Source organism: Vidua macroura, chromosome 6 (assembly GCF_024509145.1).
Source record: "Vidua macroura isolate BioBank_ID:100142 chromosome 6, ASM2450914v1, whole genome shotgun sequence".
NCBI classification, from domain to species: Eukaryota; Metazoa; Chordata; class Aves; order Passeriformes; family Viduidae; genus Vidua; species Vidua macroura.
This window is the reverse complement of record NC_071576.1, coordinates 33,121,159-33,135,219: the sequence shown is the minus strand read 5'-3', so window position 1 is coordinate 33,135,219 and position 14,061 is coordinate 33,121,159.

Below are 14,061 nucleotides of genomic sequence, written 5' to 3'. Positions count from 1 at the left end.
TATTGTTCTCTATTATGCTTACAAAATTGGGACTTTTTAAAAATCCAGTGACTTTTATACAGCTTTCAGTTATCTACCATATTTTTCTGTCTGAGTTTCTGTTCATCAGCTTTAATGTATTTTGTCCTATTCTCTAGTGGGATTCAGTGGTCTCTGAGAGACTCTTCTTCTACAACGGTATCTTTTGTTATTATTTAGTGCATTAAGCCATTATGCATTAAAGCACCTGTGGGTCTGAGTTACTAATAATTCTAAAATTCTGGGAGGTTGTACCTAAGAGAGCATACCCTCTCCTTCTCATACTAGTTTTTTACTTTTTCATTGGAAACAAGCTAAACCAAGTAATTTTACTGTATAAATTATTGCAGCCATTTTCAGAACACTGGTTCAATTAATTTTCTTCATAGCAATGAATACGGGAATGACTTTCTTTAGAATTAAGATCAATTAATATTATTCTTAACAATCAATATATGAGTTATACAACAGTTTCACTAGCAAAAGAGTTCTCTTGCAGTCTCCACTGAATACAGTAGCTGATATTTGACTGTTACCTTATTTTTGTTACGTCACTTTCAGAATGCATTATATAGGAATATTTTTCCCATTTAACCAGATAGCCTCAGGCCTAAAGAAGTTTGAAGTTCATCACAGAGGACTGAAGAATATCCAGAAGCCTGAACAAGCAGCCACCTAATCTCATAGCGTATTTCACCTGCCATATACATGCATATGATGAAGAACACATTAAAGTGATGCACAGGGAGGTTAGTGCACTCTTTTAAAAAGTAACTCTTTCCTTCTTCTGTTTTCAGATCTTGTCCCTGTCCTGGTAGCAGTCCCACAGTAAACACATGAGCCCAAGAAATGTCAGTGGGTCAGGTAGGGTTGGACCTAAGTGGTCCCAAATCTTTTTGATGACTAAGAAGAGTCAGATGAAAAAGACTGTCTCTCTACAGATATGCTAAATAAATAACTACTTCATGAAATATTAATCTATATCTTACACAGCAAAGTTCCCCATCAATAGGTATTGCTCCAGTGTAGGGATTGCCATAATATTGTCTAAAGAGTAAGTCTTCATTTTGGAAAGTTATTAAGAAGGTTTTTTGAGATTTAATGAGATTAAGTAAATGCATAATCCTGTTGATGTTTAGTTCATGATATGCCCAAAATAAATTAGATTTTCTGTTATATTGTAACTTACAATTATTGAGTATTTTACACTGACTATGAATGCCTGCTTAACAATATTCAGTCCAGAGATCTATAGAATTTTCTATTCCAGAAGAGACCAGAAATCATGTTCCAGATACCAAATAATCCCAGTCATTCCTGCAAAGCTTTCAGTTATAATTAGTAAAACTGATGCTGGTCATTAGAAATCGACCTCAGAAATACAAGCACAGAATCAGATCAAGTGAGCTGAATGTGAGCAAAGTTCCTGCTACACCTTTGAGGTCAGCTGCAAAAGTCATCTGCACAGTTAGTTGTGACTCTTTATCTATGGACTGATCCAGGTCTTAACAGCACGGCTGCAATTCGCTGCCTATTCAGTCGTGAGAACTGGACACTTCTGCATGATGATGCACTCCATCCTGAGGAGACTAATCAAGTTTCCCTATCCTCACTGATGATGGAGCCAGATGAATAGTTCAGGCTCATTTCCTGAATCCTGGGTAGCTGAAGTCAGGCAAAATAATCCCAGACTGATGGTCAAACTAGATACATTCTGTTTCATAACATCCTGACAAACTACATGAGACAGATCCTAAACTGGTCAAATGAGAGTCAGAAGGAAGCCCAAATTAGCCTCTGATTCATAAGTAAATCTCATTTTTATAATTTGACCTCTATCACACCTGTGCCACCAAATGCTTTAAAAAGTTTTTTTTGTAGTTGTCTTTGCAAATGGGAACTAAATGACCTCTTTTATATCCTTCCAAAGGAAAAATACAAGCTAATAGAAGGGGAATTTGAAAGTAAAAGTGTCAGGACTGAATTTCACTTCTTCAGAAAAAAATCCATAGTTGCTTTTTGGTTCAAAGCCATTTTAAAATGTGTTGGAACATTGGGCATGCTATTAAGGAGAAATATTCTATTATACTTTAACACAGCCAACAATGATATCAGTTTATAAAATCCATTTGGAGTCAGCTACATTTTCAGTAGGCTTTTTTCTTAAGGGATTTCCATCCTAATACAAGCAATTAAGGGTTCTTTATTAGCCCATCTCAGAGGTACAGATTTCACCATCAATTTATGTTCTTCTCAACTCCCCTAATAAGACCAGAGGACAAAGAAATAGTACATCTTCCCCAAATAAGCTGTTTCTCTAGCATAATCCCATGCATGAGCCAACACTACTAACTGTATTGCATTGACTATAAAACATATATGTGCTCATAATTATGTGAACATTTAGCTGTTTTTTATTTGCAAACATCACTGTGCCATGAGTAAAAATTGGACAAATGAAGAAATCCCAAACCCCGCTTCTATAGTCAGACTGTGGTGTTCCTTGCCTTTCCCTTACACTTCAACAGGTTTCTACAACCTTACCCAAATTTTTACAGTTCCTGTATTCTCACTGCCCTTGCTCCATGACCAGGATAAGGAAAAAAGACCAAAGCTCACTACCAGGTAGGCATCTCAGCAGTTAAATTAACACTTTCTGGCAGAGCAACCTCACTAGACCTGCACTGATTATGTTTTTTTTAGGGCATTTTTGGCATAGCAGAACACTGTTTTCAGGAATTCCCAAGAAGCTGTGTTTAGACTTAACCTTAGAAACATCTGATGTGCACACAATGAGGGAAAAGATGTAGCTAGACAAGTCAATGTCCAAGCTGCCCCCCACCTGCTGACAGCAGGCCTGTAACCCCAGCTGGCAACCCCAAGGTGCAGCAGGCACTGCTGGGTTTCCTGTGTCCCTTTGTTGCAACCCATGAATATCAAACACTGTGACATCCAACTCCTTTCTTTCTGAGAGAGTTAAAAATGGCACTGCCATGTTCCCTGAGGCTGGCAGATAGTCATATGAAAATTAGAGCAACTGGATACACCCTGTGTTGTGCACAAGCAAATCAGGCATTCCCAGGGAACACTACAACCATTAACCCTATAGTTCACTGTTTGTGTTGCTCTCCCCCCACCTGCTGGATGACAGAAGGAGAGAAAATTATCTGCAAATTTTTTTTTAAGTGTCTGAGCAGTTCTCTGTGGTTCTTGTCCATGCTGATACCTGGGTATCCATAGGTAATAATTTTAAAAAGTATGTGTTACCAGCCTGAGTAACAAATACAAACTCTGTCACTGACAGGAACTAATACAGATTTCTCCATGACACATAATAATTTCCAACAATCTTATGTGGAAGCAACTTCCCATCTAGCCCTTATTCAGACTCCATAGCTGGCTAAGCACATGGTTTTTTAGCTCTGTCATCTGAGGAAAACAGAATAGTTCTGCAGAGCTGCCTGCATCTCCATGGAGCGGGAGGTCAAGGGATGTAGTGATGTATGCTTCATAGGAGCGCCCACTGATTTTGAAAAACCAAAACATGCTGGAATTACCTCAACAAATTTCAGTTCCTGACACCAGGGCTTTAGGGGCACTGCGATCTGAAAAATGAAGCTTTGCTGGATATTATATTACAGGATCAAGCCCCATCCAATTTACAGTGACTCAGGCTTGCTGCCTTAGGTTTATCTCAACAAAGCTTTTTGAGGAAAGGTTTTTTTCCCAGGTTGTTTTATACTCACCTGCAGTTGTTGGAGTGTGTCATATGACAGTGGAGTTTTTCCTTTAAAGTAGACACCAAAGCCATTTCAGGAAGGGGTCCTTTTGTTCACTTCAAAAGACAAAAAGACCTCCTTTAAATGTGAACACATGGGTTGCGCAACTTCACAATGTACAGAAAATTACAGAATTCTATATAACCACAAAAAATTAGAATTCAAACCAAATAGACGTATTTTGGGTCATCATACAGTCTTCATTATTGTGAATAATATTGTCATTGAGAGTAAGTTTGTGAGATGGAAATTAGGTCAAAGTTTCAAGGATAGTAAATGAAACAGATTGTAACAAGCTTTCTTGAAAGGCTGTAAAAAAAAATAAATTTGCCTTATCATTCTATGTATCCTGAGACTGCTCCAGGAAAGAAACTTGAATCCAGGGACTATGCTGTAAGATGAGGAAAGTATTTGTAATAGCATAAAAAGGGACCAAGTGCAAACCCACATGTTTGAATGATCATCATTAGTCAATGGTATTTATGGTGGGCAGAGCTGCATGTGTCATCTGGTATTTTTTTTATTCTAGTGAGGTACATGAGTTATGATGCTTTGTGCAAGTGATTCTCCAGGCTGTGTTTGGTTTAATTTCTTGAGGGTCACTTTTACTCATACAGAGTGGCTCAGGTTTAACATATAAAGCTACTTTCTACTGGGGAAAAAAAAAAATCCACAGAAAGGGTCTTGAACTGCATTGGGCTTGATATGAAATGTTGCCCCTCCTCTGTAGCTCCAGAACAGAAGAAGCTTGGTATTGTTAAACAGTAGCTAATTAGGATGGGATTTCATGTTGCTAAGAGCTAAGTCTTTGGTATGCAGAGCCAAACAGCAAGGGCAAAGTGTAACTATTTAAGGCTGAAGTTTGCTATTTAAAGTGTTCATCCTTGCCCAAATGTTTGTTGCAGTCAGGAAAGTGTTTCTGTTCTAATGACAAGATGATGGGCTGTCACAATCCCATACAGTCAGTCGAGATCAAATGTGCTCAGGATATAAGCCAAGAGATTTTTTTTCCCAACCTGCCAGCACCAAAAGCACCATCTGTGATCGATTTTGTGATAATGGTGTAATCAGCTACTGGAAATTCAGGAGACTTCCCAGAGATTTTGGTCTCTGGAAGAACCAAATATGAGTTTTCAGGAGTGACACAACTGCTGCTATCCGACACGTGCTGTGTGTTCTGCAGCGGTGGTAAGATGTGACCCAGTCACAAGTCCATGTGAGCATGGCCTCTTGCAAGCAGGGGTATGTTGCCTGAACCTGCGCAGGAAAATTGGTGGAAAATGTCCTGAATCCTCTCTTCTTTTATGCCTACATGACTACAATTCACAGAATACATTTTATAGCAGCAGGCTTACCTTAAACATAAATCTAAGCCCAGATAGAGCACTGTGGACACTGATTTCAGACAAGATTGTACAAATCTGGAGTCAGTACCCTGCATTTCTCTATGGCCACACACTGCTTTGCAGAGGGAATATAAAGCTAGCAGTTCTCCTAGATTTAAAAGCAAAAGCAACCCCTCCCTGTGGTAATGGTGGCATTACTTTGGCTCATTAGAAGAATGACATTGTAATTTTGATCCAGCACAAAAATATTTTGTTAAAATTCTTAATTTATGAAAGGTTTAATATATGGCTTTGTATTTCTGTGATGTCTTCAGAGAAGCAAAATAATCTTTGGGCAAATATAAATGGTAATGACTCATGTCAATTTGCTCTTATGAGGAAAAAATCAAGGCTGAGAGGAGACAAGTGGTTTCTACAGAAATATCAGGCTTGAATTTTGACCTGTTTTAAGAGTGGAAGTGGGTCCAACTTTAATGAATGTTAGTGAAAAAAGTCTTAAGGGCTTTGCGGATTTTGGAAAATAGAGAAAAGAGAAAATAGTTCTTCAAATTAATGGCTGAACTGAACATAGCTAATGTATGCAATCATTGACTTAGGAACACGTTTCCCTTTTCCCTTACACAGTCCCCTGTGTTTATCTGGCAAAACAATCCAATGCTTATGTGCTTTTTAGGAATAATCACCCAAGTGCCTGCTGAGTCAGGATTATATGCTAACATATGTTATATGTTAGCATGTGCATCCAATGTCTCAGAGACATGGTTTAGGCTCAGTCTTAGAACCCGTCCAACAGGTGCCCTTAACAAATTATGGCAGTTCATACTCCCTTTCTCCACAGAGCTGTACCCCCATAATGGTCCCTAGAAACGGCCTGGGTGTTTGCCTGATCCAAGGTTTCTACTTATTCCAGGTGAAGACCTCTATCAGTTTTAATTAGCAGGAGTTGCGTTTATGTCTATGAGAGAGCGATGCCAGACTTTCCCGCTGGGAAGTTTGTTTCCGTGGTAAGGCAAAAACCAGCCAAAAGCGTCGCCCACTCTCAGAACACTCGGTTTCGGGGCGTCCCCTCGGGAGCCCAAATCCTGGAATGAAACCCGCCGCGCGGAGCGCCGCCCGCCGCGCCCCTTCCCGCCACCAGGCGGCGCCGGAGCACAGCGGCAGCGCGCGGGCACGCTGGGCACATTCTTGCGCAGAAATGCAAACGCAGATAGAGCAGAGTAGCAGCAGTAAGTTCTGTAACAGCTACAAATGGAAAGACACTTCTTACAAAAAGAAAACCCCAAAAGGGAAAAGTTGAACAACCCCAGACCCTCCAGTTTAGATACCCACAGCACGCCTTTGTATGTGGGACAGGGGTGGAGTGCCCATACTTGCCTCGGGAGGTACCTCCTGTGCAGCCAGGAGGATGCGCCAAGGTCTCTGGTGCATAGGGAGCCCACAGTGCCCATTAACCCTCATGGTGGCTCTCTGGATTTAACTTCCTATACTTCTTATCCTCTTCCTCCTTCTGGTCCAGAAAAAAAAAAAAAAAAAAAAAAAAAAATCCCAGAATTTCATTAGCTGCTGTGAATAAAACTGATGCTGTGACACAAATGCAAACCCCCCTCTTTCTCCTGCCCCTTGACTGGAGTTTCTAGAATGGCTGAAGAACTCACACTTCACAGCCAACTGAGCATTTGCAGGCAGAATTCTAACCTCCTACTGTGTGCAATTAACACTAATTAAACAAATAAGTAAAAATTACTCATGACATCCTTTGCAGAAGGCCGTAACTCAGTTTTGTGTTGTAGCTGCTGGAGCTGTTTTAATTAGCTGTGTGTCTAGTGCTTCATCCTGGCATGGGCACTCTTCATCCTGAGAGTGCAAAGAGACACAGAACACCTCTACACCCGGACTGAGGTTACACCTCTACACTGAGACTGAGGTTACAGGGCTGCCCCAGAGCAGGGGTGGCAATCATGGACAGAGGGAGAGGCTGGGCAGTGACCTTGGCTTCAGAAGCTCCCCTGTGGACCCACAGAACTCTGGGCAAGGGAGCACAGCATGAGGAAATGGGTGGGAGTCTCTTACATTGCAGTAGTCAGCGCAATGAAAGCCAAGCACCATTTCAATCTACAGCTAAGGTGCCATTTCTCTTACAAGGATTCCTGCTTCAGGCAGTAAAATAGAGTGAAAAACAAGTTCTAGATCAATCTTTGAGCCTCCCAGGGAGCGCATTGATAGGAAATTACAAAATGAAAAAAAAAAAAAATGAAGATAACATTTTCAAAATTGGCACCTTTTCCAGGTCACACTGTTGCAGGGTAGTGCAACCAACCCTGGGGCTGGTTTTCAGAGAAACCCAACCCTTGAATTTCCCAGCACCTTTGAAACCAGGCCAAGAACATTTTGCCCAGAGGTGAAGGCACACAAAATTAGGTTTCCTTTTTAAGATGCATGTTGGCTGTGTTTGAAAGCCATATTATCCTTTATAATTTTTACCCCTCCCCTCCAGAATTTTCTGGAATCTTAAGCTGAATCACAAAAATGATGTAGATCAGAAGAATACCCTTCAACCGATTCTCTCCATGTTGTTTCATCCTGACAGCTGTGCTCTTTGGCAATTGTTGTTGCATGCAAAGGAGTAGGTGGGTATCAGGCAGGCACCTCCAAAATGCGTGGGGAAGAGTGTGCTCAGTAACACTTGCTGCTTCTGTAATGAAGGAGAGGGCTGGGTCAGATCTTGAGAGCAGAGGGTGAAGTCTTCGTGGCAAGGCACTGTGGTAGTAAGATTGAATTTGTTCCTTGCCCATGAATATTTTTCATCTATGCCCAAGGATAAAAGTTTGAGATTTTGTGCATGTGCTTTCAGACATAGCAGGAGAGAGGGCAGAGTGCAGGTTTTCTCCTGAAATTTTCAGGTATGTGATACCTGTGTGTGTGCTTGCATGCTGGACCATGCTGTGATACATCCTGGGCTCCTTATCAGCGCTTCCCACTAATCCTAAGCAGTCAAAGTCAAAGTACTATCAGACACTGCTTGTTTGGGTTGCCTGCTGACATCACTTGCCAGTGTTGTCCACAAAAACCAATTTGCAATACCATTTGGACCTGCTTATGGCAGCCTGTAACACCTATAAGTGGGAGCTACTGCTTTGAGCCCTTTGGGGAAGGGTACAGATATACTTTCTTTACTAACTTAGGAAGGGAGAGGGGCAAACCCCAGGACTGACCCTAGAACTCAGTTGACAGTATAAAAGTGGGGTTGTTACCCCTTCCCCAGGCACATGCCATGATCATGTTCTATTATTTACCTTCCCAAAGAGATCTGTGCTGGTTTTGTGGATTACTGTGGAAACTGCCAGAAACAATCATGCCAGGGAAGCTCAACAACCACTGTTCTGAGAGTGTGTTGTCTGAGGATCTCATCTGTGTAGAGATGGAGCTCTCTCCAATGCTTCTCACCCGGGGATGATCCCCTCCTGAAAGAAGAAGGCAGAGGGATCTCTGCAGGAGCTCGCAACATTTCTACCCTCCATGTGGAAGTGAAATAATTCCTCCCTTTACACAATGCCTTGACAAGTCTGAAAGATCCCAGAGCAAAGATCACAAACGTCTGGGAACTGTGTGCCTGGCTCTGGTGTGAGACCAGGAACAGAGCCAAAAACCTCTCCAGCTAACCATTCCTGCACTCTTATGGAGGACAGCCTGCACATTGGTTTCAGCAACAAAAGCTCTGCAAGGAGGAGTCCTGTGGCAGGGAACCGTGTTCTTCTCCCACACCCCATCCTGACATCTGGCAGCTGTAGGCATAACTTCAGTGCAGTACTGGGAAGGCAGCCAAAACCCTTCCCACAGACTAGCCCCATCTCTTACTAGTGTCTTCTCTCCCCCACTGCCAGCCAGTACAGACCATCCTACTGGTTATGGAAGGGCAGGGATTCTCCATTGGAGGCTGTCTTGTGCAGCTTCCCCTGCTTCTGACCCCACAGCTGCCCCAGATTCCCATTCCAATGTTCTCACATCAGCATCCAAACAGAGGGCAAGCTGGGACCTACTTTGGTCTTTACTGGAAGTATTGATGTAACAAGTCTGGAAATAGCATTTTCCCCCAGCTCTGCTATGGACAAGGACAACACCTTCTCCTAGCCTACCCAAATTTCTCCAATCCAGCAACTCTTTTCACAAGTCTAGTGAGGATCAGACATGGGTTCTCTCCCCATGACCTCTTGTGGTCTGAGTTTTTATGCTGAGAAGCTATTTTCAGTGATAGGTGGGCACAGAACTGTAATGAACAGCAGTAATAGGGGTCTATGTTCCATGGAGCTCCTCTGGCTACCTGCAGCACACACTATTGCCTCTTGAGCACTCACCCCTAATAAACATGCCCCTCAGACAGATGATGGTTAAGAATGGGGCTGAGATGACCAGTCTGTCCATACAGCTGTCACTGCTGCTGCTGCTTGTCAGAGGGCAGCTGACCAGTGGTTATTTCTTTGACGTGGCTTGAATTCAAGCCAGTAATCTATAAATTAATTTGTACCCTGCTCCCCATGTTGTTTAGATCTCTTTCTCCAGTGCAGCTTCTTGCATTGTACTTCCAGACACAGCTCTGTAAATAGGTATTTTCCTGGCATTTCACAGGGTACCTCAGGAAGGAAAATTACCATATGTTGTTGCCTACTTTGCCTGAGCTTCCCTCCTCCTGGGAGGAAAGACTTGTTCCTGCCATTCAAGGAAGGTCTGAGGGGTGTGGACTGTCCCTTGCAGCAGCAGATGTGGCCCTGTCTCGCAGCACTGGGGCTGCCAGAGCAGCAGGTCCAACTCTCCAGGGCTCTTCCCAATTCCTTCCAGCACCTTGTCACAACTCCACCACCCTCTTTCTGTGCCTCCTTCTCCTTGGCAGAAGCAGCCAGGCCTCTCATCCTAAGGGCAGCAAAATTTGGTTTTTTGAGTGCTGTTGAGCCAGCTCTGTCTGTGAACTTGCAGCATCTGGATTGACACAGTTTACCTGTGACATGCATCATGTGCAGCACCACTTGCACAGCAGTTACAGCTGTAGCCTGTGGACTCAGAAACAGATTCGAAGTGTGCTGTGGTATATGGGAACCTTTGGGGCTGCATACCAGCCAATGCCAGACACAAGAAGACCACACAAAACAAATACACTTGTAAGGACTGTTTTCCTTCTCTGCAGCTTGAAGACTACCACATGCGATCCTCCTTTCTTCCCTGTTCTGAAACAGGAGTTGAACAGGCACACATGAGCATGCTGATAACAATCCCAAACTGGCTTTTTAAGATCCAATTGTCTAATCTATGATCTAGATAAACCTATGGGAATACAAGCATTAAAAAATATTAATTACTGTGAGAGATGTTACATCTGTGTATTTTTATAGAGAAGAAAGTTAAGTTTTTTATCACAGGCTACTTTAATGATAGTTATGACTTCTAAATCTATTGGAGAAAGACATAGCGAAATCTGGTACTTAGAAGCTGAAACTGGAAAAACCCAGAGATGAAAAAAAGGCAAGAAGTATTAATGCTGAGAATAACACTTGAGTTGCCCCTGGGATGACTCCCTAAGGAAAATGGGAATTCTCCATTGTTTTGCTCTGTGCCAGTCAAGACAGCATATAGAAAACATATGTTCTTGCTCAGTGTCTGGCTTGAACAGTACACATGAGTGTCTGTGTGTGAAGTGTGACAGGATGACCATAACACGATCAAAACCAGCTGACAGAGGACTGGAGGGCAACGGTTTCCTGGCCCTCCCACTGGGTCCTCCCACAAGCAACTGGTTTATGCAGCAAGGTGATCCACAGCTGCCAGTCTCTTATTTTAATGCTACATGAACTTGTCATTGCTGATTAGAAGAGAAGAAAGGCAGGGGGTTGCAACTCTGTATTGTGTCTGTCAGCACACTGCAAACCCAGGAGAAAGAGAACTAGGCACAAAGGCCATTTTCAACTTTTTTAAGCTTCTAACACAGGTGGAATTTAGAGAACTACATTATGAAGCATAAGCTGCTTGTGGAGAGCGACAAGTACCTCACACAGGTGTTTCAAGGTACTGGGGTTTTTTGTGCAATTTTTTTCCCACACAGGATTGAGCCTTCAGTGGGGCTCTGACACATGAACTTTGGTCTGGCTGGTGTCCTTGCCATTTGGTAAGTTTTCAGTGGCACTGTGTCTGGAACACAGTGCTCTCTCCCTCCTGCAGAACTATGACAACTTTGCTTACTAAGAGAAAGAGATCATTCTGCTCTCATCTTCTGACCCCTCGCTTTCATTTATCTCTTTGTCCTTCTATTTAGGTATCTTGGATATGGTGCTCTGAACAAAGCAGTCTGTGCTTGTGTTGTGATAAGGATAGTCTAACAGTATAGTCTAACAGTGCCAAGCTAGTTCTCTTGGATCAGCCAGAGAGTTTGTTTTGTCAATAAGGTACTTGCTGTTTATAGTAAATTTCACTTTTTGCTGAATGATTTGTCTGCAGATTGCAAAAGACCTGACATACTGTGTTTGAACAGCCATATTAAAGACAAATGCCAAGGGAAATAATTTGGGAACTAATAATTTCTATTTGCATAATTTAATGGAAACCACCTTTTTTTAATAATAATTTTAAAAATACTTTAACAGAAGTGACAGAAGATATAAGGAGGCACATTTTTGAAGAATAATTTCATTAAATACATGGCAGAACATTGTTATGTGAGTTCTGGTGTGGTTCTGGGCCTCCAGGGGTTAAAGCAAGGTGTGCACAGGCAATTCTTAGGGCGGTACTTAGTATAAAGTTCAGTGGCTGAGGAATGTCCTGGCAGTCAAGCTTCATTGCCTGGGAAAAACACAAGGCCAGGTATTGACATTTCAGTGAGTGATATGATCCGGTTGGCTTTGCTGGTGCAAATGAGAGAACTTGACCAGTGCCTTTAGGGGAAGAATAAAAATAGCTTCTAAAATTCAGATTAAGAAATATTCTGGTTGCATGCTATAGTTGAAAGGAGCAAGAACAGGATGGGAGCATGAAGGGAATAGCTCCTTGTCTCACTTTGTCTTTGGTCAGCCTCAGTTCAGGAGTGGACTCTGTAAAGCATGAAGCTACATTTTGCCTTCTGAAATACCTATACATAGGCACAAATTGTGCTATTTCTGGTTATTTATTACAATTACTTGATCACTGGGCATAATGATTAATACAGACTCACACACAACATGCAAACTGTAGGCAACTGGAGCCCCTTCTACTGGGAATTGCTGGAAAAATCTCTTTGGATGATACTGTCCCAACAGTCAGCTTGATCTCTGCCTGTATTCCTGCCTGTCCCTGCTCACCTGTCCAAACAGGAGAGCTCCTCACCAGATGCCTGTTTCTTTTCAGTTCTTTGTCTATCTCCACTTGGCTCTCCAGCCATCCCTGTGTAGTGCATTCCTGCTCTCTGCCTGAACCAGCTCTGTAATGCATGCTATGTCTCTTAGCTAGGAATAGGCACCTTAATTCAACCAAATTCCCATGGAACTGGAAACAGATGAGAAATCTAAAGCAAAAGCATCTTTAGGGAACTGCAGGGTCCTCAGAGTCTTTGGAAATCTGACTACTTATTTGGATAATGAGGTGTAGATTTCAGAGTCTGCCTTTATTCACTTCAGTGTCCAAATCTTGACCTTTTTAGTTATATTTTTATATTTTAACCACTTAATCACGTCAGTCTTTTCATTTTTGCATAGTAAGTGATTTGGTACCCAATGTTTCTCTGCCGAGATATCAGTGAAAGCACACTATCAATGTGAGGAAAAAGTTTACAATGAAAGTTTAATGAACAGCAGATCTTGAATCAGGCAGTATCTGTGAGCCAGATAACAACTCTTAAGGTCTTGTTTAACCATGTCTAGTAAATAGTGTTGCTTACTGTCCTAGGAGATAATTTTGTTCAGTTCTGTGTGCTTCCTTCGTAGATTGTTGAACCCTGTTTGTTTCAGACTGCCCCATTTTGTGTGAGTAGTCTCCAAGGGTGCCAAAGTACAGTTTTAGAGCATTCATGGATCTCTCATAACCACTCAAGATATCATCATTCTTGTGCAGCCCTTCCCCAACAAGCCAGACTCATTTGCTCCAGATGAGACCAACTGTCATGGCAGTGAAGCAGCCCATGCCAAAGGTCCATGGAAAATGGCCGGAAAGATACACATCAGAACGACTGTTGTTATCCACGGAGGGGAGCTTTATATAGACATTTTAAAAGTATCTCTGATGGAAGTAATGTGACTGATAATGGAATAAGTAACAAGTAGTTGCTAAACCTGAATCAGAACAGGTTTAAAACACACAGGCTTTAAAACACACTTTGCTTTAAAACACACTGGCCTGAGGTCCATATCTCTAGGGACATTTCGTCCTGCCGCACCCGTCTGTCTCCAGTCCCTTTTTACTGCCATTTGCATGCTCTGGTCTGCTCAACACAAAGGGAGAGAGCTTGGCCAGCCTGGGGTGTCAGGGAGCGGCCAGGGCAGAGGGCAGCAGCCAGTAGCAGATGGTGTGTGCACTCACTCTGTCAGTGCCCAGCCTCCTGAGGCAATAAGATGTCACCAGTTCTTGGTGTAACACAGGCAATATACTCCTGTATGTCACCATATATTCATATAAGGCATTGCTGCATGTAAAGTAGCTCAGTAAGTGATGGCTCGATGCCTGAATAACATATTTTGTGTGACTGCAGCTAGCATTAGAAATGCTTGAGGCCCTGGACCTGTTGGTTTAAACCATTTTATGTGAGAAATGGCCATAGTACATGTACAGGTTGGTGTCCTCTGGTCAGGATACCATTACACTAGTTTGGTTTTCATCTCTGTTGTGGGACCAACCTCATGTCCTGGGGCTGCCTACCACGAGTGAAGGGTGCTCAGTCTAGAGCTTCGGACGGACCGCCAGCCCCT